Source organism: Abrus precatorius, unplaced genomic scaffold (assembly GCF_003935025.1).
Source record: "Abrus precatorius isolate BTA unplaced genomic scaffold, Abrus_2018 Scaffold2, whole genome shotgun sequence".
Classification (NCBI taxonomy): Eukaryota; Viridiplantae; Streptophyta; class Magnoliopsida; order Fabales; family Fabaceae; genus Abrus; species Abrus precatorius.
The window spans coordinates 13,044,087-13,068,883 of NW_020874362.1; the positions used below are offsets into that span (position 1 = coordinate 13,044,087).

Consider the following 24,797-nt stretch of genomic DNA (forward strand, 5'->3'; position numbering starts at 1 on the left):
CCAGAGAGTCTTCAACTTGGCGAGTTGCGCGTAGTCACTTTTATCTATAAGAGTGATAACGCACAACTACTTTAGCTCTGCATTGTCACTTTTATCAGCAAGAGTGATAGTTCCAGAGAGCTCTCAATATCAGGAAGTTGCGCGTGACCACTATTACTGGGAAAAGTGTTAACGCGCAACCATAAACCTTCTGCGTAACTACTATTTCTCATAAAAGTGATTACGTGAAAATCTGGGAAATTCTATAAATACCAGAAATGATCTGGAAAAAGGGGATTCTGTTCAGGTTCAGTTTTTTTTTAGTTAGATTCTTGTTAGAGAAGTGAGAGAGAGGAGTGGGGATTCGAATCTCGGAGCTTCACGAAGAGGAATTGGAGTGGAGCAAGCTTCCATGGCGATTCTGATTTTCTTCTTATCTTTTTCTTTTTCTTTTCTTTTCTCTGCTGCCATGGCTGTGTAATTTGTTCATAGTTAGGGATTGTAGATCTGAAACGAACATGTTGAATTGATTTTGGATCTGGATTTCAAGCTTTGGAATAGATTGAGTGATTGATTCTGCACTTTACGTAGGAATTGAATGGAAATTTGATTAACTACTTTCAGAGGAACTCTTGTCAATGGAAATTGAATTTGTTCTTTAGATCTGAACCAATCTCCAAGATTATAGTTTTCTTAGGGATAAGGAACTTTGATCTTGTAATCTTTTAGTTTCTTACACTTAAAGTAATGTTGAATTGAATCAGATCTAAGGAATTAGAATGTTTTAATTGAATGTTAGGTTCACTGAGTTAAGGAATTAACCTCTGAACAATAGAACGTGAAACTGATTGTCTTTCTTTCCAAATGCTTGTTAATTCAGAACTTTATTGATTAAACATTGGAGTTTTGGTGAAGCAATTCCCTAGCTATGGTTTCTTTCTCTGTTATCACATAATTGTTTGTTCATTGTTCTGTTTTCTGCAAGTTCATTTTACTTCTAATTGTTCTGAATTGATGTTATTACATGTTACAATTCTTCTTCTGAATTTTCATGGTTCAAATGGTTATAATTCTATGAAGTGATACTTGAATCTAAATTCCCTGTGGAGACGATACTTGGATCTTAAATTTTACTCATTACTTGCTGCAATCCTAGTGCACTTGCTAGTGTTAGATTGCGAACAACAAGTTTTTGGTGCTGTTGCCGAGGAATGTTGCATTTCAATATCATTAGTAGTAGAAAAGTAACTAGATTGAGCATTTATTTTGTTGCTTTGCTTTCAAATTGCTTTCTGCATAATTTTACTTGATTTTGTGTAGTATTCTGCATAATATTGTTGTCTGCTGCATAGAGTTTTTACATTTTTTTTATCTGCATAATTTCGGTTTTCATTGTTCTTCATATTTGTAATTGCCATTCTGCATATTTTTACATGACTTTACAATTCTGCAACTGCTAGATTTAAGTTTCTATATGCTTTTACTGATAGATTTTGCAGGATTTCTGTTGTGCATTTCTGAATACTGATTGTAGTCTAATTTTGTTTTAATCTGATTTGTATATGTGTGGTAAAAACAAGAATAAATCAATTCGGGTCTTTGATCCTGACATAGACATAACTTTGAGAAGATTGAGAAAAGAGTCTAGAGCAGAAAAAGCCATAGGGAGTGATAGTGAATTAGAAGCTGTCCATTCTCCAGAATTAAGAGTAATCCTAGAGTGAAAAGAACACCTACACCTTTGAGACAACAAAATCCAGCAATAGAAATGGCAGAGCAAAACAGAATTAGAACATTAGGGGACTATGCTATTCCTAACATGCAAGGTTTTAACTCTTCTATAATTAGGCCAACTATTCAAGCCAACCATTTTGAGATTAAACCTGCCCTACTACATTTAGTCCAACAGGATCAGTTTTCTGGAGAAAATTCTGATGATCCTAACTTACATATTTCAAATTTTCTACAGCTATGTGACACCATAAGAATGAATGGAGTTAGTGAAGAAGCTATCAGATTGAGGCTATTTCCTTTTTCCTTGAGAGATAGAGCAAAATGCTGGTTACAAGCTCAACCACAAGGAAGCATCACAACCTGGACAGAACTTGTGAATAAGTTTCTAACTAAGTACTTCCCTCCATCCAAAGTTGCTAAGTTGAGAGGAGAAATTACATCCTTTGTGTAGCAAGAAGGAGAATCATTGTATGAAGCTTGGGAAAGATACAAAGAATTACTTAGAATGTGTCCACATCATTGTATCCCAGATTGGATGCAATTGGAAACTTTTTATAATGGGATGAATGCAGCAACAAGAACAATGGTTGATGCTGCTGCTGGAGGTTCATTAAATATAAAGTCCTTGGAAGAAGCTCAGAGAATTATTGAGATGATGGCATCTTCAATGTATCAGAATTCAAACTCAAGAAATCAAGGAAGAAACTCTGGTCATGAAGCTAAGGTTCTGGAAACTTTTCTTGCACAGAATCAGCTACAAAATCAAATGTTTTCAGAACAATTAGCTGCCTTAACACAACAAATCAGCAATCTGCAAACAGGGAGTATGCCTACCAGTCAGCTAAGTTGTGATTTTTGTAGAGGTAACGATGTAAATGGTGCATGCGAGGCATCTACAAGTGAACCACAAGAGCAAGTGAATTATATGAATAATTTTCAGAGACAACAGCCATCATATCCCCCTGGATTTCAATTTTTGAATAATAGAACTCAGCAGTATTCTAATTGGAATAATTAATATTCTGCTGCAAAGAATTCTAACTCAAATTTGCCTTTTTCTAATGCAAGACCAGCAACACAACAGCCTTATTTTCAGAGGAATTCATCCACTCAATCTTAAGGAAATCAGAAATTTTCCAAGCCTATGAATGAGAGGTTGACTGGGATGGAAGAAACTATGCTGCAATTCATGAAGGTGACTCAAACAAGTTTCAAGAACCAAGAAGCTTCCATGAAGAAACTAGAAACACAAATCGGACAATTAGCTGAACAAATATCGAGTAGGGATGAAGGAAGATTTCCAAGCAATACAGTAATAAATCCTAAAGAGCAATGTCAAGCCATAACTACAAGGAGTGTAGCTGTAATTGCAAGTCCTAAACCAGCAGAAAAGAAAGTAAATGATGCAGTAGAGAGAAAAATTGAACAAGATCTGCAACAAGGAAATTTTAAGCTATTGAAGAAAGACCATTCAGAAGGAAAAGTAGATGTTCCTATGAATTTTGAGAGGAAAACCAAAAAGCAACTCTTTGAGGAAGCTTGTAAGCCAATAGATTCAGAAAAATACAAGAGGCTGCCCTATCCTCAAAGAGTCCAAAATCCTAAACAAGAGGAACAATTTGAAAGGTTTATGAATGTCTTTAAGAAATTACAAATTAACATTCCTTTTGCAGAAGCTTTGGAGCAAATGCCTTCATATGCAAAGTTTATGAAAGAACTACTTTCCAGAAAAAGGAAGCTAGAGCATGATAAAACAGTACCTTTGACAGAGGAGTGCAGTGCCATTCTTAAGAGAAAGCTTCCTCAAAAGCAGAAAGATCCTGGATCATTTAGCATTCCTTGTGAAATAGGAAACTGCACCGTGGGAAGAGCATTGTGTGACTTGGGAGCAAGCATAAATCTGATGCCATTGGCTGTTCTGCAGAAACTTGGGATAGAGGAAGTGAAGCCCACCAACATTACACTACAGCTAGCTGATAGATCATACACTTATCCATATGGAGTTGTTGAAGATTTATTAGTTAAAGTTGATAAGTTCATTTTTCCTGCAGATTTTGTAATTCTGGACATGGAAGTGGATTCCAACATTCCTTTGATACTAGGAAGGCCATTTCTTGCAACCGAAAGAGCCTTAATAGATGTGCAGAAAGGTGAACTTATGCTTCGAGTTCAAGATGAGAAGGTAGTGTTTAATGTGTTTAAAGCTTTAAAATATCCAATTGAAGATAGTACATGTATGAAGGTAGATATACTGGATGCTTTTATTACACAACGCCATATTAATGAAATTGATGAACTTACTGTGTTAGAAGAAATAATATCTGCAGGGAATAACAAATCTGAACTTCTGCATGAAGAATACATCATGGAAGTGCAACAGCAATTAGAAGCTCTGCCAATTCAAAAATCTGCAGAAAATTCAATGAAGGAGAAGCTAGAAAAGGATGATAAAGAAGAGGAAAAGCAAAAGCTAGAGCTGAAACAACTTCCTTCCCACCTATGGTATGCATTTCTGGATGAGAAACATGAAAATCCAGTCATCATCAATGATGAACTTAAGGAAAAACAAGAGGAAAAACTGCTGAGAATTTTGAGAGAACACAAATCTGCAATTGGATGGAGTATTGCAGATCTGAAAGGTATAAATCCTTCATTTTGTAAGCACAAAATTTTATTTGAAGAGAATTTTAAGCCTGTTGTGCAGCCACAAAGGAGGTTAAACCCTGCCATGAAAGAGGTAGTTAAAAAAGAGGTCATGAAGCTGTTAGATGCAGGAATAATATACCCTATTTCTGACAGCAATTGGGTAAGTCCAGTGCAAGTTGTTCCAAAGAAAGGTGGTATGACAGTTGTACCTAATGAAAAGAATGAACTTGTCCCTACTAGGACTGTGACTGGATGGAGAATGTGCATAGACTATAGGAAGTTAAATGAAGCAACCAGAAAAGACCATTTCCCACTACCATTTGCAGATCAAATGCTAGAAAGACTTGTTGGACACTCATTTTATTGTTTTCTTGATGGGTATTTAGGATATAACCAAATAGCTGTGGATCATTTGGATCAAGAGAAAACTGCATTTACATGTCCATTTGGAGTCTTTGCATATAGGAGAATGTCATTTGGTTTGTGTAATGCCCCTGCCACTTTTCAAAGATGCATGCTTTCTATTTTTTCTGATTTGGTAGAAAACATCATAGAGGTATTCATGGATGATTTCTCTGTTTTTGGTGATTCTTTTGATGATTGTTTAGCTAATCTATCCACTGTTTTGCAGAGATGTCAAGACACTAACCTTGTGTTGAATTGGGAGAAGTGCCATTTTATGGTACAAGAAGGCATTGTCCTTAGTCACAAAATTTCAGAGAAAGGAATGGAGGTGGACCAAGCTAAGATAGAAGTCAATAGTAAATTGCCTCCACCTATCAATGTTAAGGGAGTTAGAAGTTTTTTAGGACATGCGGGTTTTTATAGAAGATTCATAAAAGATTTTTCCAAGATTGCTAAACCCTTGAGTAATTTACTTATAAAGGATGCAGATTTCATATTTGATGATAATTGTTTGCATGCATTTTCTATTTTAAAAGAGAAACTGATTTATGCACCTATTCTTGCAAAACCAGATTGGAAATTACCTTTTGAAATCATGTGTGATGTAAGTGATAGTGCAGTGGGTGCTGTGTTAGGACAGAGAAAAGATAGGAAATTACATGCTATCTATTATTCAAGCAAAGTGTTAAATCCTGCACAAGTGAATTACACAACAACAGAAAAAGAACTTTTAGCTGTTGTATATGCTTTTGATAAGTTCAGATCATATTTAATGGGTTCAAAATTGATTGTATGCACTGATCATGCTACTCTTAAATATCTTTTGACAAAACAGGATGCAAAGCCCAGATTATTAAGATGGATTCTACTCCTCCAAGAATTTGAGCTAGAAATCAAAGACAAGAAAGGGAAAGAAAATAATGTTGCTGACCACCTATCCAGATTACCTTTGGAGAGTTCAACCACTGAATCATTGGAAATAAATGAAGAATTTCCAGATGAAAAGTTGTTTGCAGTGGATAACATGCCTTGGTTTGCTGACATTGCAAATTTTAAAGCTACTCAATTCATTCCAAAGTGGTTTACCTGGCAGCAAAAGAAGAAGTTCTTACATGACAGCAAATTCTATGTGTGGGAAGACCCATACCTATTCAAAATTGGAGTAGATGGGTTACTTAGAAGGTGCATTCCAGAAAGTGAGCAAGCTGAGATACTATGACATTGTCACAATTCAGAATATGGAGGCCACCATGCAAGTTCAAGGACTGCTACAAAAGTTTTGCAAGCAGGTTTCTTTTGGCCTACACTCTTCAAAGATGCCAAGAGGTATATGGAAAACTGTGACAAATGTCAAAGAACTGGAAATATCTCAAGAAGACATGAGCTGCCATTAACCAACATCTTAGAAGTGGAACTATTTGATGTATGGGGGATTGATTTCATGGGACCATTTCCCCCATCATTCTCACACGAATACATTCTAGTGGCAGTGGATTATGTGTCTAAATGGGTAGAAGCAATTCCCACCAGATCAAATGATGCAAAGGTAGTGATTTCTTTTATAAGAAAGAACATTTTTTCAAGATTTGGTGTGCCTAGAGTGCTGATAAGTGCTGGAGGTACTCATTTCTGCAACAAGTATCTTGAAGCTGTATTAATGAAATATGGTGTGAAGCATAAGGTTGCTACTCCATACCATCCACAAACAAGTGGACAAGTGGAAGTTTCAAATAGAGAAATCAAGCAAATTCTAGAGAAAGTAGTGAACAGCTCAAGGAAGGATTGGTCAAAGAGACTGAATGATTCATTGTGGGCATATAGAACTGCTTTTAAAACTCCAATTGGTATGTCTCCATATCAGTTAGTATTTGGAAAGGCCTGTCACCAACCTCTAGAGTTGGAACATAGAGCATATTGGACTACAAAATGGCTTAACTTTGATCTGTCAAGTGCTGGAAGGAAGAGAGTTCTGCAGCTGCATGAATTGGAGGAATTCAGACAGCAAGCTTATGAGAATGCAAAGTTGTACAAAGAAAGAACTAAGAGAATCCATGACAAGTTCATTCTGTAAAAAGATTTCAGACCTGGCCAGCAAGTGCTGCTATTCAATTCAAGATTAAAATTGTTTCCAGGGAAATTGAAATCTAGATGGTTTGGACCATTTTTAATAAAGGAGACTTCTCCCTTTGGAGCAATTCTTATAGAAGATCAGAAAATAGGGAGGGAATTCAAGGTCAATGGCCAAAGATTGAAGATCTATCATGGAGAAGAGTTTGCAAGAAACATATCATGCTTGAAATTGGTTCCTCTTGAGTAAGGAACAACTAATGTCAAGCTAGTGACATTAAAGAAGCGCTTTGTGAGAGACAACTCATATTTCTAACTCAGTTTAAGCTTCTATAGTGTTTTTAGAATTCTGCATATTAATGTTCTGTAAATTTCTGATATTCTGCAAAAATTCTACAAAAATACTGCTGAATCTGATTTTCTGAGGTGCATTTGGATGCTTAAATTGAGAATTAATGAAGTGAATGTGAATCAAAGGGTTAAAATTCTGCATAATCAGATTTTCCAATTTTCTGTTCTACTATGAAATTCTGCTGCATATCTTTGTTGAAGTGAAATTGATATGTGAATTGAGATCCAATATGTCTAATGTGTATCTGCAGAATTAGAAATATGTATAATCATGTTTTACAATGTTATCTAAGTTCTGCATATATGTTGCTACAACTGTCTTTATGAATTAAATCTGATAAATAGTCAGAGGTTTGAAATTGAGATTCAATGTGGAGAGTGTGTATTTGATGGATTCGAGAATGAAAATTTAATTAATTGAGGTTTTAGAGGTATTTGATTAATGAGAGGAGTCACTATTTTGCAGAAAAGGAGCTACGCAGAGAGTTCAATTTGGAGGATCCATGCTGGAACAATCACTTTTTCTGATAAAAGTGATCACGTAGAGACAGATGGCAAAACTAGCTCTCTGGATCGTTCCCTTTTATTGGCAAAAGTGACTACGCACAGGTAAGTAAACTTCCAATATTTCTGCGTTAGTACTTTTATTGAAAAAAGTTATCACTTTGCTGCGCGTTATCACTTTGCTCAGCAATAGTGATAACGCGCGCCTCACTCTAAAAAATCCACTCTCTAGAGCATTCACTCTTACGAATAATAGTGATTACGCTGGGATCAATTAATTTTACAACGTTCATTTTTGTTTAAAAAAATTGTCATGTGCCCAGCGTAACCATATATAATCCCTAACCTGAGCACGTACACACACTTTTCATGCTTAAAACTTCTTCTCTTTCTAAGTTTTCTCTACAAATCTCACTCTCTGTGTGCATCGACCTAGAATCAACCAGCATTTCTCATTCAATATTACATCTTCTTGCAAGGTACACTTACTCTCATCCCTCTGTAATTGTAGTTAGGGTTTTTCTGTGTTTGAAGTTTATGGAAAATTGTGGAATGGGGTACTGAGGCACTGTAGGAACAATACACTGAAGAAGTCTTCCCTGTCATTTATTGAGCATTTGAATCTGCATTGTACATATTTGAATAAAATTTCTGCAGAAATTGGGATGACCTAAAAATACTTCAGTAAAAATGTTTGAACTAAAACTGTTGAATGAGATTAACTGCAACCATACACTGCATGTAATACAATCGAATGTTTGGAAAATACCAGGACAAGCAATTCTGCATTACTTTGATAGAATAACTTTTTACTGAGAATGATTGGGTTGCAAAATATGTTTGAAAATTGGTTGAAACTTGAAAATATTGCTCTACGCTACCCTAATTCTTTATGACAGTGAACACATCTTGAATTTCCAAATTAGGAGTATCTAAATTTTTCTGAATATGATGGATTAATGTTGTGCATCTATAGTGTGCATTTGTATAACACATGTTCTGACAGCAAACTTAAATTCACACTCTGAGGCTATTTGGTTCAAAATAGAATGAATAATACTCTAAATAGCTGTTCTCTGTCCTGTATGTTAGTTTGATGGGATGGTTGAAATCGCATTGCACTATATGAACCAAATCTCTGCAGAATCTGAACTAATAGCAACAGAATTTTCTGAAACTGTGGAATTGGAAATTAGAATGCATAACTGTGCTGAAATTGAGTTAGACATTAAATTGAGAATATCTGAAGTGCATACTTGATTGCAAAATAATTACAACCTGTGAATTTTTACTGATAGTACAAAATTGTTTTGAAAATCTGGTCAAGGCATGTAATAATCTTTCTGCGTTACCCTGATATTTTATAAGAGTGTGCACTCTGAAATTCTACTGTTAAATTTTGCATGTTTTGACTAAGTTGTGCAATTGGGTGTTGGTATTTGAATGTGAATGATATTATTAGCAGATTGCATGATGTGAAGTATTAGAAAATTTAAATTTCTGCAAACTGCTTAATTGCACTTTCTGCAGTATAGGATTATTCGATGGTTCTAAAATTTTAAACTGACAATTACTCCTTTCTTGCAGAAAAGTATAAAATGGTTAGGACTTCATTCAACACACCTGTAGGTCCTCCTAAGAAGAAGCAAGCTGCATCTTCTACCACTCTTAAGAAGAAGCGAGCTGCATCTTCCACAACTCCAACAAGAAGATCCAGCCGAAATCTCCAAGCTGCAGCATCAAAGAGGACCAGAACTGATGGTGTCTCAAGTTCCTCACCTATTCAGATCTCTGAACCCTCACCTTCTCCCTTACCTCAGACACGATCCCTTGCACCTTCACCTACACCATCACCCCCACCAAGAACAGCTGCACCCTCAGGATCTTCACCACGTGCCACACATGATCCAAGATTCAGAAGTTTGGCTCATGAAAACTTTTTCAGAGCCAACATTCTAAGAAGAAAAATTGTTCCTGACAGAGCATTTCAAATAGCTGGGAACAATTACCCTGAATTCAAGGAGGAAATCTAGAGAAGAGGCTGGGAATTCTTCTGTGCAACAACTGGCTTGGATTGGAGGGAAATCACTCAGGAATTCTATGCCAATGCCATGAGGTTTAAAGGAAAAGGAATCCCTAAGTTCAGCTCCATGGTCAAGGGCATGAGGATTGACTTCTCTCCAGCAAACATCAACAGGGTGCTAGAAATTAATTCTGCATAACATGCTGCACAACTGGACTTCAAAACATTTAAGGAAAGTCCAGATATTGATTTTGTGCAAATTCTGGAAAGGATTAGGAAACCAGGCACCACATGGGAGCTTAACCAGTCTAAGAAGTCAAAGCACATTGTCACCAAAAATCTTCTGCCCTTTGCCAAAGTATGGAGCATGTTTATCTTAAATTCTTTCATGCCTGTCAAACATAGCTCCACACTAGCTGTGAAGAGGGCTGCTCTGCTTTTTGCCATAGTCTCCGACATCTACATAGATGTGGGAGAAGTAATAAGTGAATCCATTTTGGGAATACTGAAGACAAAAAGGGATTCATTAGCCTTCCCTTCAGTAATTACATTACCTTGTGAAGACGCAGGAGTAGAGTTTGGTGATTACCAAGAGAAAATCAGAGCTGCACCATCCATTTCTGCAGCTTTGATAAAAGAGACTTATGCAACTGTTTCCTGCACCTTTGCAGCCCCAATTCCTTCACAGTTCAAGAAAGAGAAATCGATGATGATGAAGGACACTCTAAAGCAGCTAGCTGAAGGGCAGAATCAATTGGCTGAAAGGCAGATTGAGCTGCACAATAGCCTCAAAGCTGGAGTTATGTTAATGGAATGTATTATGCCGAATATTGGTCAGAAATTGGGAATGACCAAAGATGAAATGTATCATACTCTAGACTTGGCAGAGAATGCCCAGTGCCTTCGTTCTTCTGTTTTCAAGAATATGCCAATATACAGAACCCACTTTCCTCAGCCACCATTTGAAGAGGTAGTGGAAGAAGAAGAAGAAGAAGAAGGTTCTGAAGAGGAAAGCTCAGAGGAAGAAGATGCAGCAGAAGACTAGTTTAGGAATTTATTTTCTGTTATTAGGAGTTTGTAAATTTTTGGTAGTTTTAAACTTTTTGGGTTGTAATCACTAATTGGTACAATTTGGGTTAAATTTCACATACTTGTTCTGCATTTATATTAGTTTTCTAACTAATTACCTTTCTCTTGCTGCAAATTGATGGAATTCCGGTGTTTTTGTGCAGAGAATGTCACACGCACAACACTCACACACATTGGATGGTGACTCTTGCACAAGCTACCATGAAAGGGGGGTTTCATTCTCTACCTCTTATTCATGTGTTAGCCTCACATTACACTGAATTATTTTTGAAAAACACTAAAATACTAGAATAAATAATAAACTGCTGACTGTGAATTCTATGTGAATTTTTTTTTAAGTTGTTTTTCCCATTCTCAAAATGAAATCACACTTGTATTTTCAAAATGAGGCAGTCTTGCCACTAGGTGCATATATTTCTGAAAAGTGCATTGTGTTTTCATTAATCCACATGATCACTTATAAATACCTAGTGAGATTTGAGCTGTCTAATTCTTTTTCTTGTGTGATTAATCATATTTGGCTACATTCTCTAGAACTTGCCCCTGTTCTTAATTGAATATGCATGTTACAGTTTTCACCCACATGATAGAAGCCATGATTGATATCCTTAGTTAGCCAAAAATGCCTTCCCTTATGATTATTTGTCTTAGTTCACCCCTTTGAGCTTAATATCCCTTTTCTTGAAAATTACCTCACTATAAGCCTTGCTGAAAAATCAATTTTACCATTCAAAGGAAAAAAGGCATAGTGAGTTTAATGAAGAATGAGTTTTAAAACTAAGTTTGGGGTGGCATCCACATTTTAATTGCTTGAGGACAAGCAAGGTTCTAAGTTTGGGGTGGGGAATAGCAAGCTATCTAAGTTTGAGTTCAAAAAGTCAGAGAGAAAGAATAAAAGCGCTGCAGAAAAATGAAAAATTTATGCAGTAAAACTGTGGAAAGAGCAAATTGGAGATCAAAAAGAAGAAATTCGCAGTAAACTGTTACAGAGAAAAAGAAAAAGAAATTCAAGGAAAAGAAAAGAGTAAATGGAAGCAAGAGAAGAAAAAGGAAAATGAAAATTTTGCTGCACAAAAACAATTTGTTTGCTGCATAATTGAGGGATTTAATGTGAATGGATGCTAAACCAGACTAGTTTTAAAGTCATTCACTCAAAATGCCTCTGATCTTTTGAAATTGAAAATTGTTTCTTATTTTGTTCAATATCTACCTTAACCTAAGCCCTGTTATAAACTGTAAAAAGTCCTCTTGATGTGTGATTGGCTGTACTAAGCAGAGGAGATGGAGAAATTGGGCAAGCATATGGTAGAGTGTATTTGAATTGATGATTAAAGAGAGAAAACAGTACCTAAACACTGCTGAGAAATGAGGGAAACACTATCCAGTGAGAAGTGATCATGATTTTTAATGTTTCTCACATGAACTTGGCTGATATATATTCACTTAGATAGTAATTATTGCTTAAAACTTGAGGAATGCATTGTGATTGCCATGCTGAAAATTGGAAGAACATCTTAAATGAAAACTATGAAGAAAACACAGAATTACAAATTGGAAAATTCTGATATAGCAGTTTGTGAATTGGTTTTTGAAAAGTGGAAAAATTACCCTTGGTTTAGTTTGATTTGCTTGAGGACAAGTAAAAATTCAAGTTTTGGGGTAGTGATGAATCTATATTTTGACTGATATTTTAGCATAATTCTAACACATTTGATAAGAAAAATATATAAAGAAAGCAGAAAAACTCAGAAAAAGAGAAGGAATTGAAGTTTTGTTTAAATTTGTAGTTATTTTAGCAATTATGAAATTTTTGCTTAGGAATTAAGTTTTTAATCTTGTTTTTGAAGGAATAAATTGAGCAAGGATCATATCCATGGAGGTTTGATGATAAGAAAGAGGAAAGAAGCAAGTCTGGACTCTAAAAACACAAGAATAAGAAAATCCAGACTGGGCGTGATCACTATTGTCAGTGAAAGTGATCACTTCAGAGCTCAAAGAAGAAGTGAAGCCTGGGCGTTATCACTTTTATCATTAAAAGTGATAGTTCCAGAGAGGCAAAATATCAGGAAAGCTCTGCTTAACCACTATTGTCATCAAAAGTGATCGTTCCAGAGAGTCTTCAACTTGGCGAGTTACGCGTAGTCACTTTTATCTGTAAGAGTGATAACGCGCAACTACTTTGGCTCTGCGTTGTCACTTTTATCAGCAAGAGTGATAGTTCCAGAGAGCTCTCAATATCAGGAAGTTGCGCGTGGCCACTATTACTGGGAAAAGTGTTAACGCACAACCATAAACCTTTTGCATAACTACTATTTCTCATAAAAGTGATGACGTGAAAATCTGGGAAATTCTATAAATACTAGAAACGATCCGAAAAAAGGGGATTCTGTTCAGGTTCAGTTTTTTTTTAGTTAGATTCTTGTTAGAGAAGTGAGAGAGAGGAGTGGGGATTCGAATCTCGGAGCTTCATAAAGAGGAATTGGAGTGGAGCAAGCTTTCATGGCGATTCTGATTTTCTTCTTCTCTTTTTCTTTTTCTTTTCTTTTCTCTGCTGCCATGGCTGTGTAATTTGTTCATAGTTAGGGATTGTAGATCTGAAACAAACATGTTGAATTGATTTTGGATATGGATTTCAAGCTTTGGAATAGATTGAGTGATTGATTTTGCACTTTAAGTAGGAATTGAATGGAAATTTGATTAACTACTTTTAGAGGAACTCTTGTCAATGGAAATTGAATTTGTTCTTCAGATCTGAACCAATCACCAAGATTATAGTTTTCTTAGGGATAAGGAACTTTGATCTTGTAATCTTTTGGTTTCTTACACTTAAAGCAATGTTGAATTGAATCAGATCTAAGGAATTAGAATGTTTTAATTGAATGTTAGGTTCACTGAGTTAAGGAATTAACCTTTGAACAATAGAACGTGAAACTGATTGTCTTTCTTTCCAAATGCTTGTTAATTCAGAACTTTATTGATTAAACATTGGAGTTTTGGTGAAGCAATTCCCTAGCTATGGTTTCTTTCTCTGTTATCACATAATTGTTTGTTCATTGTTCTATTTTCTGCAAGTTCATTTTACTTCTAATCATTCTGAATTGATGTTATTACATGTTACAATTCTTCTTCTGAATTTTCATGGTTCAAATGGTTATAATTCTATGAAGTGATACTTGAATCTAAATTTCCTGTGGAGACGATACTTGGATCTTAAATTTTACTCATTACTTGCTGCAATCCTAGTGCACTTGCTAGTGTTAAATTGCGAACAACAATAAGGAAGGTAGATTGAAACATTTATTTTAGAGTGATGGCTTTAGTCGAATAAATTATAATGATTTTGGTGATGTTGTTGCATTTGGTGCAACATACGGGAAGAACAAGTATCATTATCCAATTATTGTCTTTTTAGGTGTAAATCACCACAACCAAACTATAATATTTGCTGTTGCAGTTATAGGAGATGAAATTGAAGAAACTTATGTGTGGTTGTTAAAACAATTCATGGAAGCAATGAAAGGAAAGACACCTATATTAGTTATTACTAATGGCAATTTGACAATGAGAAATGCCATAAAAAGGGTGTGGTTCAATGCGCATCATAGATTGTGTGCGTGGCATTTGCTTCGTAATGCAATTGCAAATGTTGGGATTCCTGCATTTATTGTTGAGTAAGAAATGCATGTTATTTGATTATGATGCGGGTAAGTTTTGATGTAAGTGGGTGACATTGTGAATAAGTTTGATTTGCAAGAGAATGGTTGGGTTAAGGAGATGTATGAAAAGAGGAAAATGTGGGTCATATGTTGTATACATGGTATTTATTTTTGCTGGCCTTAGGACTACTCCCCGATGTGAGGGTTTACACTCTCAAATTGGAAGATTTGTTAACTCAAGGTGTATTTAACAAAGTTTTTGCAACAATTTTACATGTGCTTGAATCACATTCAATATAAAGAACTTGAGACTAACTTTTCTACAATGCATGGTGAAATTATCAAAGCATTGAAAGGGCAGCTGCTAAGGTATTTACAAGGGAATTTTTTATTATTATTTTGTTCTACACTTATTAGGTCATCCATGATGATTGTAGTTGGATGTAAAGAGTCATTAACATAAAATATTTATGTAGTGTCAAAGTATGGTTGCTCTAAACATGAGTGGCATGTATCTTTTCATCTAATTAACTATGAATTTAAATATGGGTGTCAAAGGATGGAATCTTTTGGTGTTTTATGTGACCATATTCTAGTAGTGCTTATTTTTCTAAACATTGTAGAATTGTCAAAATGTCTAGTATTGGATAAATGGATAAGGAATGCAAAGGAATTGTGTAACGCCCCGAATTTTGTAATATAATTGATTATTAATATAAGTGTTTGCGTTGACTTTTCTATGTAGTGTATTTATATTTACAGATGATTGGATGATTGAGATTGGACTGAATTTTGGCTAAATGTTTTGGTGCAGAGTGTTCTTGCTGCAGCGAGAATTGTCTCGCTGTAGCGAGAGGGCACTAGGAGAGAAGGATGAAATTGTCACCTTGTCACTGTAGCGAGAGGTCCCTCGCTATAGCAACAAAGCCACAACTTGAAATGTATTTCTGGGTGCAGTCTCGCTGTAGCGAGATTTTGCAAAAACCAGAATGCAGTTTTTTCTAAGTTTTTCGCTGTAGTAAGGGAGGGTGTCGTTGCAGCGAGAATATCTCGCTGTAATGAGAGTGTCGCGACCAGAGAGGATTTAAAAGGGGTTAGGGTTCGAGAAAGGTTATTTTCTCACATTCCCTTTGAAATTTCTTCGATTCTTTCGAACCACAACCCTATTCCACCGATTAAATTGCCTCTAAAGCAGTTCGAAAGTTAGATTGAAGGTTGGATTCGTGTTGGGAATGCTTGGAGGTGAGTTTTAATGGTTAAGGTTTTGGTTTTCATTCCCCTTTCTCTTTTTGCATGATTTTCCTGTGTTCTCATGGAATTCTTCTGTGTATTCAGGATGAAATCTGTGTGGGGAGCACTTCCTTGGGTCGATTTGTGTGTAGGTCTTCATTAGAGGTAAGGGGGGACTCTACCCTATCTCATTTTACTTGAAAACCTGTTTATTTGCTATGATTTTGTAATGTGATTGAGTTTGGATGTAAAGAATTGGGTATTTTGATGGATAATGTGTAGTGGGTGCAACTTTGATAATGTAAAAGCTAATTATGAGTGAATTTCTAGGAGAAATTGATGTTAAATGTGATGAGTAGAATGGTTGAGCCTAATATGGGTTAATAGGTGTGTTTGCGTGTCCTTGAAGGATGTAAATGGACAAGTGTGTCGCGCATGGTAGATGAATGTGGGCTAGTGGGCCGTATACTGTAAATGAGTGTGGGCACTTGTGTCGTGTGTGCGAACGAATGTGGGCCTATGTGCCGTAAAATCTTAATGACTATGGATATTGTACCGTGTGCCGTGAATGAATAATATGTATGGTTGAAATGTGTGTGTGAATGGGGCATATTGAATGCCGTTGTAATGATGCTGTGAATGGTTTAGCGATACACTAGAGGTGTGGAAGATGAGGATGGTAGAAATAGCTTGGGGAAGAGAGAATGGTGGTGACACCAACAATGAGCGTGGGTGCACCACGGACCACACACTCTCCTCCTGACTAGACCTCTGACCACTACCTTTGTTGAGCGACCCGTGACTGTCCACACGGTATCCGTGAGGCGGGGGTAACCGGCGACCATTCATGGTGTGAAACTGTGATCATAGTGCCGCAGTGAGCGTGGTTAAGTGTGGTAAGTGACGTGTGTGAAATATTGGTGCAATGAGTGCATCAGTTGTATTTTAAATTTGAATAGATAATGAATGATGATTGTAACTGAGATTGAGATGCTTGCCTGTAAATGTGCACTGTTGAGGCCAGTCTCTATTTTTGTGTGTGTGTTGGATAGTGTGGAGTACTCACCCTTACATTCATTTTCAGGTAACCAAGACGATCAGCACCAGACTCAGTGAAGGGTTGGATGGAACTGTTATAGGGCTTAGAATGTTATTGTGAGATTGTTGCATTAGAAATGGTCCTGTAGCAGTTATTTGATATAAACTTGTAACCCTTTCCCTATTTCGAAAGATTTTATTAAACTTTTATTATTCCAAATTTGCAAAATTATTATTTATTTGAAATTAAATTTAAGGTGTTACAAATTGTCAGGCCAACATATTTATAAATGAATTATTCCTATTAAGTCATATTACATATACTTGGACGGTATGAAATTTCGTTTGTTGGAATATGAATGCGTAAGTTGTGCAGTCACTAGATGAAAGTTGTGAGTTGCAATACTATTTGGTTGATTGTTGAATAAGACTAGTAGTGAGGAATTTGATTGGATATCAAACATTTATATATAAGCATTATTCCTTTTAAATGGTGTTGTATATACTTGGATTATGAGAGAGCTGTATAATTGCTGAACTGAGAGTAGTGTATTTATAGTGAAGTATGATGGTGTTGTTGAAAGTGGTTAACTGTGCATGTTAGGGATTAAGTTTTAAGTATGTTATGCGTGTGATAACTTAAGTATTATAGCGAAGAACTTGTGTTATTTCATTTTAGGAAGAATTGAGAATTTGGGATGCTGAGTGTCTCGCTTAAGCGAGGTAGTTCTTGCTCAAGCGAGACTAAATCATGTAGAATAAAACACTCTAGAGTGTTCTCGCTCAAACAAGATTAGTTTCACTCAAGCGAGACAAGATAAGATCTCTCCAACTATCTCCTCACTCAGGCAAGAAGGAATCTTGCTCAGGCGAGAGGTGACCTCGCTCAACCAAGGAGTAGTAGGAAAACTAGGTGGCTCTCTAGACTCGATCTCGCTCAGACGAGAACGTTACTCGCTTAGGCGAGATAGAGCTCGCTCAAGCGAGGTGTTCCTTGCTTAAGCGAGAATTGCAGAAATCTGGGAGGTTCTATTGTCTGGTTTTCTCACCCAGGCGAGGGTGAGCTCGCCCAGGCAAAAAAGGAGCTCGTTCAAACGAGGATTAGGTCACTCAAGCAAGTGCACGTGGATCTAAAGAGGTATTTAAGAAGCCTTAGCGCCAGAAACGTTCATTTTCTCACCAGACAACTTTCCTCTCTCATTTTCTCTCTGTTCTCTCTCTTCTTCTTCTTAGAGAAAATCCTTTTGAAGTTTACTTCCTTCTCGATTAAAGTGAGATTGTCTATCTCATCAAGATCTAGGTGTGTTTTTGGAATTCAGTTCTCCATCTTTACTCTTGTTTCTTGCTTTCTCTTTCTCAAGAAACTTATGTCATGTTGTTCGGAGTAGATATGGACCGTTCAAGTTGTATCTCATAGTCAAACACTTGATCTATCTCTTTGAGACTTACAAGAAGCAAGACCTTGGAACTCGTTCCAGGGAAAGGGAGCTTATCTAAGCCAATTTATTCATCTAATAATTACGAAGTTAATTGTGAACTTAGTTCTGTTATAGCCGAAAATAAGTCGTTGAATGGTTAAATTCTAGATTAAAACCCAAAGTAGTATAGCTGAGTAGATTTCTCGATTACTTAACTAAGCTGATTTGGCTCATATGATAGATAATCTCATTTTAGGTGAGAATCAGTTGTTGTATGAATAAGCTTTAGAGTAAAACCCAAAGTATGTATGGTTGAGTGTATTCTCTGCTGTATGTTAATTGTTTGAAATGCTGTGGTGGAATATGATGTGCTGTAATGATGTGTTATATATGCTGGAATATTTAATTAATATTTTGGAGCTGTTTAGTTTTACTGTGTGCTGCATATTAAAATGCCGAGTGTTGCTGTGAAAATATATATGACTGAGTTGTTAAAGCTGGATGAAATTGTGTGTTTTGTTGTACTGCTGAAGCTGAGAATGAATATTTGTTGTGCTGTAATATGTTGATTTAGTTGTACTGCATCACATTCATCATTATCATCCTAGAGCTGCCTAGGACATTGAGTTGTACTTGTCTGGATCCAGATACTGGGATGGGTCACTCCTAAACTGAAATAGTTCGTTTGGATTATTTAGGCTATGAAACCAGATGAAAACTGAATTGATGCATTTGCATTAGATGGCCTCAGAATGGGTTGAACATGTTCCATAATTGATTGAAGTTGTTATGCTGATTGCTATGAATTATATAAATTGTACCAGTGATTTTAATGTATTCATACTCTGTAGTTATGATTTTTATTTATATAAGTTTACTGTACGTTTGTTGTGTTGTTGCGTGTGTGCTGCGATGATCATACCATGGTATGTGAGCAGGAATGACATGTGGAGTATCTAATTTACCTATTGGGGAGTCTGGCTAAAGAGTAGTGTGGGCTGAAGCTTTTGGGGGATATATAGCTTAAATTTTAGTAGTTTAGGTTTTTAGTGTACACCTAAGTCACTTGGTTACAGATCTAATGTTTTGAAGTAACTTTTATGCAACGACTTTGTATTTTGAGTTCCATTTAGAGTAATTGTTGAAATTATGTATATATATACTTATAACATCTTGGTATTATGGAAAGATATGTTTGAGGCTTTATCAATTTGCTGATTTGGATGTTCAAGTCAAATTTCCTTTAGAAAATTTTATTATTTGTAATATACCAATACTATCTCGTTAATGAAATTTTTATATTAGTTAGGAGTAATGATGTGTGACGTCATTGATTCTTTAGAAAAAAAAAAAAGGTTGTGATAGGATTCATTTCAATGCACTTTAAATAACTAATCAAATTATTGAGACTTACATTCTATTTCTAGACTTGTTGTATTGATGCATCAATGTAAGAAGTTGGCTACAATTGCTTGTCAAAGTTCAGAGGATTTCTACAATGAAAGAGCCAGAGTCACAAAACCACTTAGAGGTCGTAAGGTCAAAGAATGCCTCTATTAGTCAAAATGATAAAAATGAAGTTGACATTATGCAAAATGGAGTAAAAGATCCAGTTGTTAGGAGTAAAGGTAGTGGAAATTGTTCCACATCATATATGGCAAAGAAGTCAAATGGCTCAAGAAAATGCTCAAGATGTAAACGTTACGGTCATAATAAAATTACATGTCCATCACATAAGTGATTTCATCAGAAAACACAATTTGCGTTTGAATCAACTTTGCTGCATGAAAAAGATGATATATCTCTAGAATTTGAGAATTACAATGCTAACTAGATAAGTATTGTTGAACAATTTATTAATGTATAATTTATTGTAATTTTAGTTTATATAATATATTTGTTAAATGTATAAATTTTGTATAATAAGTAAAACTTTTTGGTTTTAGGTATCAACTCCTAAGACAGATTTGAAGTATGTATGCATAAGAGAGACATCAAAATTTTTAACCTTGTTTTGTTTCGATCTTTTTCATTTTTACGTATTTTGTAAGTTTTGAATATAAAAATTGAAAGAAAAATATTGATGAATGACATAATTACCAGTTAAGATCATTTAACCTTTCCAAGTGTGCTAAAAAAAAGGAAACAATTGATAGTGATATTACATAAAGTGTTCATTCGCTTAGACTGTCACAATACTCGCTTAAGCTAGAATTATTTTACTTGATCTCATTATACCTCACTTGAACTATTCCATTTTCGCTTAAGCTATTATTTTGCGCTTAAGCCATATATTTTTATGCTTAAGCTAAATTTGTAGGTAAAAATCATCTGTGTTGTTCGCTTCAGCTATGAAAATTTAGCTTAGGCAAACATGAATGCAATACATATTTGGTCTCATTATGTCATTTTTTGTTAAATCTAAATATCTTTGGCTTAAGCGAACAAAGATGAGCATGACATTTTCCTAAATTTTAGATTAAGTGATTTTGATTCTAGTTAAGCGAAGCATAGGCAGTAGCAAGCTTTTCCTAATGTAATATCCACTTAAGCTAGTATTATTTAGCTTAAGTGGATATCACAATAAATAAACCATTCTTGATTTTAGTGGCTTAAGCGCATTGACAATAGCTTAGGCGAGGTAGTCGCGCCCTTTCCACTGCATTGAAAATTTTTCAATTTTTCACGTTTCTCTACTTTTCTATTCCTTCCCTCTTCTCTGTTCATTTATAACTTCTCCCTACTTTTCCCTCTTCTTTATTCCTTCCCTAGTCCCAATCACGTTGTTGTGTTAAAGTTGAATATGCCAATAAGTAAGTTACTTCCCTCTATTTTCTCTTTTGTTATTGCTTTTTAGTTTGAACTCAATTAATGGTTATTTTGTGCTATTTCAACTTTGCTTTAACTTTAAGGTTGACTCTTATCTTGCTAAAATGTATGATTTTGTACGTTTAAACATTTAGGTGTGTTTTTGTGTATGTTTGAACATTTTAAGTGTGTATGTTTCAACATTTTAGGTTGGTTTTGTTGTTGTAGTTATAAACACTTTTGGGTTTGTATGTTTAAAGTCATGCATTTGAGGAAAAGTAAGTGCCCATGAAAATGACAGCACCATTGCAATTTTCGCTTAAGCTTTATCCATTCACTTAAGCTATAGGCTTTAAAAGGACCCAATCTTAGAACCTTGAAATTAGCTTTAGCGACTAAATATAGCTTAAGCATAAATGAGGCAGTAGTTCTGAATATTTGAACTTTGCACATAGCTTAAGAGAAATTTGTAGAGGATGAGGCAATTAATTATTAGCTTGGGTTAACTATATTTACCTTAAGCATTAAGTTTTATGTTTCAACTCAATATCTTGGGTTGAAGCAAATGAGTGACCACTTGGGCGAATCAATATATGCTTAAGCAGAGAAGTTCTAGCTTTTGAATTAAATTTTTAATAAGTGCTTCTTGGTCTTATAATATTTGTTGGCTTCTCCTAAATATGTGTGATACACTGCATTATTTGTATGAAAAAATAGTGGATTTACACTAAGTACTATTGCTTGGATTTACCTTGCTTTGTTTTGCTATTTAAATCTAGGATGGTCCTTCCTAAAGCAAGTCTTTAGGCCCTCGCGAGCAGAAAGAGGAAGGCTTCTTAGCCCTTTGAAGCTTCTACCCCCTGCCACCTACGGACCCTATTTTGATAGGTCATCTCTTGCACATTAAGCAGTAGTTGGCTGCAAACCATTGGGCTTATACAAGACCCAACCAATTATTCTATAGTTTTACACTACACCAACCACAAGGCATCCTTTCTTATTACCTTTGGCCTATGCTTGATGACTTTGCTGCTCATGTTGAATGGCTTGGGCATAGTTCAATAATCTTAGAGGGAGAGGTCCATAAGGGAGAAGATGGAAAACCACAAGCTGAAAATGAAGTAGGATCGGAATGAGAAGAACAAACTGAAAAGGAAGTAGAGTTCTATGTGGTGATAAAAGAAGTTGAAAAAGAAGTAGTGGTCCAAGGTGAAAAGTTTGCAGAGGACAATGTGATGATAAAGGAAGAAGCTGAAAAAGAGGCAGAGGAGGGAGTGATAGGACGAGAGGCTGAAAAGGAATAAAAGGATGAAGCTGAAAATGAACTGGGAGTAAGTTGAAACAAAAGCGGTGGAGGGAGTGATAGGTGAAGTTGAAAAAGAAGTAGAGAAGCAAGTGAAAGAGGCAGAGCATCAAGTTGGTGATGGAGACCCATGGTTGACTGAATTGGAGGAGAAAGACTATAAATACGTATTTGAATTATTGCATTTGTCATGTTTAGAGGATTATTTTTTTAATTTATGCTACATGTTATTTGTTTAGCTTTTGATAATGGATGGCAAGTTCTGGTAGTGTATGATGGGTATAACCAAATGATTTATAAAGTCTTCAAATGTATGAATAAGTCATGCCATTTGAAGACACGATGTTTAAGTTTTTCACATTAAGTTTTTGTTCAAAATCACCACTTTCTCTTCCATTTGTCACTTCTTCCAACTTTTCCCTTGTTTTATCTATCATCTTTTCCTAAGCTAGTCTTAATTATGTCGTTGTCATCATGTTCATTCTTCCAATCAAGTAAGTTACTTCACTATCAGTTTGGTTTCAGTTCTTGCTTTTTAGTTCGAATCTAATCTTTGGCTTAAGCAATTATTTGAACCTTGCTTTTTTTTTTTGTATAATTTTGTATGTTTAAATATTTTAAGTTTTGTGTTTTTGTCTAGTATTGTATGTTTCTAAGTTTTAGTTTTGTGTTTTTGGATTTTAAACATTTTAGGTTTTGTGTTTAGGATTTTTTTTGTATAAACTATAACGCCTCAAATTTTGTAATATTATTTTTATTATTATTAATATAAATTTGTGATTTGCTATTTGAATATGTATCTAATATATATGTGATGTGATTATAAATGTATACGTGTATGATGATGTGGATGTATATGATCATGAGTGTGGATGTTGATTCTGTACTGAGAATGTTTGATTTGTGATTGGGTTGGACTATTTGGAAAATATAAGTTGGAGTGTGTTGTAAAAGCATTCACGTTGTAGCTAGAAGGCCCTGGGCGTAGAGCATGATTCTGTTGCGTTCTCGCTATAGCGAGAAGGCAACAGACATGGGTGCATTTCTAGGTTGCAGTTTCGCTATAGCGAGAGGGTCTCACTGTTGCAAGATTTTATAGAAACCAGAGTGCAGTTTCCTCTGATATTTTTACTGTAACGAGAGAGAGTGTCGCTGCAGTGAGGTTCTCGTTGTAGCTAGAGTATTACGACCAGAAGAGTATTTGAATGGTTTAGGATTTGGAAAATTCATTTCCTATTTCTCTTTTCGAAATCCCTTCGATTCTCTCAACCCAAAACCCTTTTTCACTGATTAAATTGCCTCCAAATTCGTTTGGGTGCAAGATTGAAAGTTGAAATATGTTTGAAGCATTTGGAGGTAAGTTTGAGAGTTAGGGTTTATGATTTTCCATCGTTTCTTGGTTCTTTTTGATTTCTCATAGGGTTTTCCCTATATTTAGGATGAAAATCCATGTAGGGAACACTTCCATCATAGTTTTCATGTTGGGTCTTCAAGTTTATTTTGTTATGTGTGTGGCAATGTAATTGAGATAGAAGGTAGGAAAAGTGTGTTTGATGGAAACTTCGTGTGAAACATGATATGGTAGTGGTTGGGAGTAGTGTGTGATGGAATGGTTGCTTATGATTAGATTATAATGAGAACTTTGTGTGAAATGTAGTGTGATTGATATTATGTGTGATATGTGGTGAAACGGTTGGTTATATGTGGTTGAAATATGTGGGCATGCCATTGATTGATATTGAATAATATGATATGGTTAAAAGTGTATGGAATGACATGTTGAATAAGAATGTGAATGTGTTTGAATATGTTGGAAAACTGTCAATGGTTTAGCAATATATTGGGAGTGTGGAAGCTCGGGGCGGTAGAAATACCTTGGGGAAGAGAGGGTGGTGGTGACACCAACAATGAGCATGGGTGCAGCACCGGCCACACTCTCTTCTCTTGACTCGGCCTCTGACTAACTTTTTTGTTTGGGGGCTCAGTACCGCACATGTTGTATCCATGGAGCGGGAGCTATTCGGCGACCATCCATGGTGTGAATTGAGTAAGTTCCTAAGATTGAGGGCATCAGGAATCTATTATCACAGTGACACAGTGAGCGTGACTAATGTGCAGTGAGCGCATGTGCATTTGTGGATTGATTAAAGGTGCAATGAGCGCACCCATGTGTAAATTAATGTGACTTGATGTGTATGTTGATGTAATAAAATGACTTATGGTTGTTTAATGAATAAATTAAATTATGCCATGTATTATGTTAGAAATTTGTTGAATGTGCAAGGTCAGTCTCTATGCTTGTGTGTGTGATAGTGTGGAGTACTTACCCTTATATTTATTTTTCAAGTGACTGAGACAATCAGCACTGGGCTCAGTGAAGGGATGAATGAAACTGATATAGGACTTAGAAAGTTATTTTGAAAACTCTGATGTATTTAAATTAGTCTTGTAGTATTTATTTGATTCAAACTTGTAATTCATCCTTATTTTGAAAAACATTAATGAAACTATGTATTTGAAACTATTTGAATGAAATTTTTATTATT

At 35.5% G+C, this 24,797-nt stretch overlaps 1 non-coding gene across 1 annotated transcript; it reads right to left on the reverse strand.

Annotated features, from left to right (window-relative positions):
- Positions 1-2,131: 2,131 nt before the first annotated feature.
- Positions 2,132-2,238, reverse strand: LOC113860345. Its single transcript, XR_003503798.1, has one exon. It is a non-coding gene; the product is annotated as a small nucleolar RNA R71 (small nucleolar RNA).
- Positions 2,239-24,797: the final 22,559 nt, after the last annotated feature.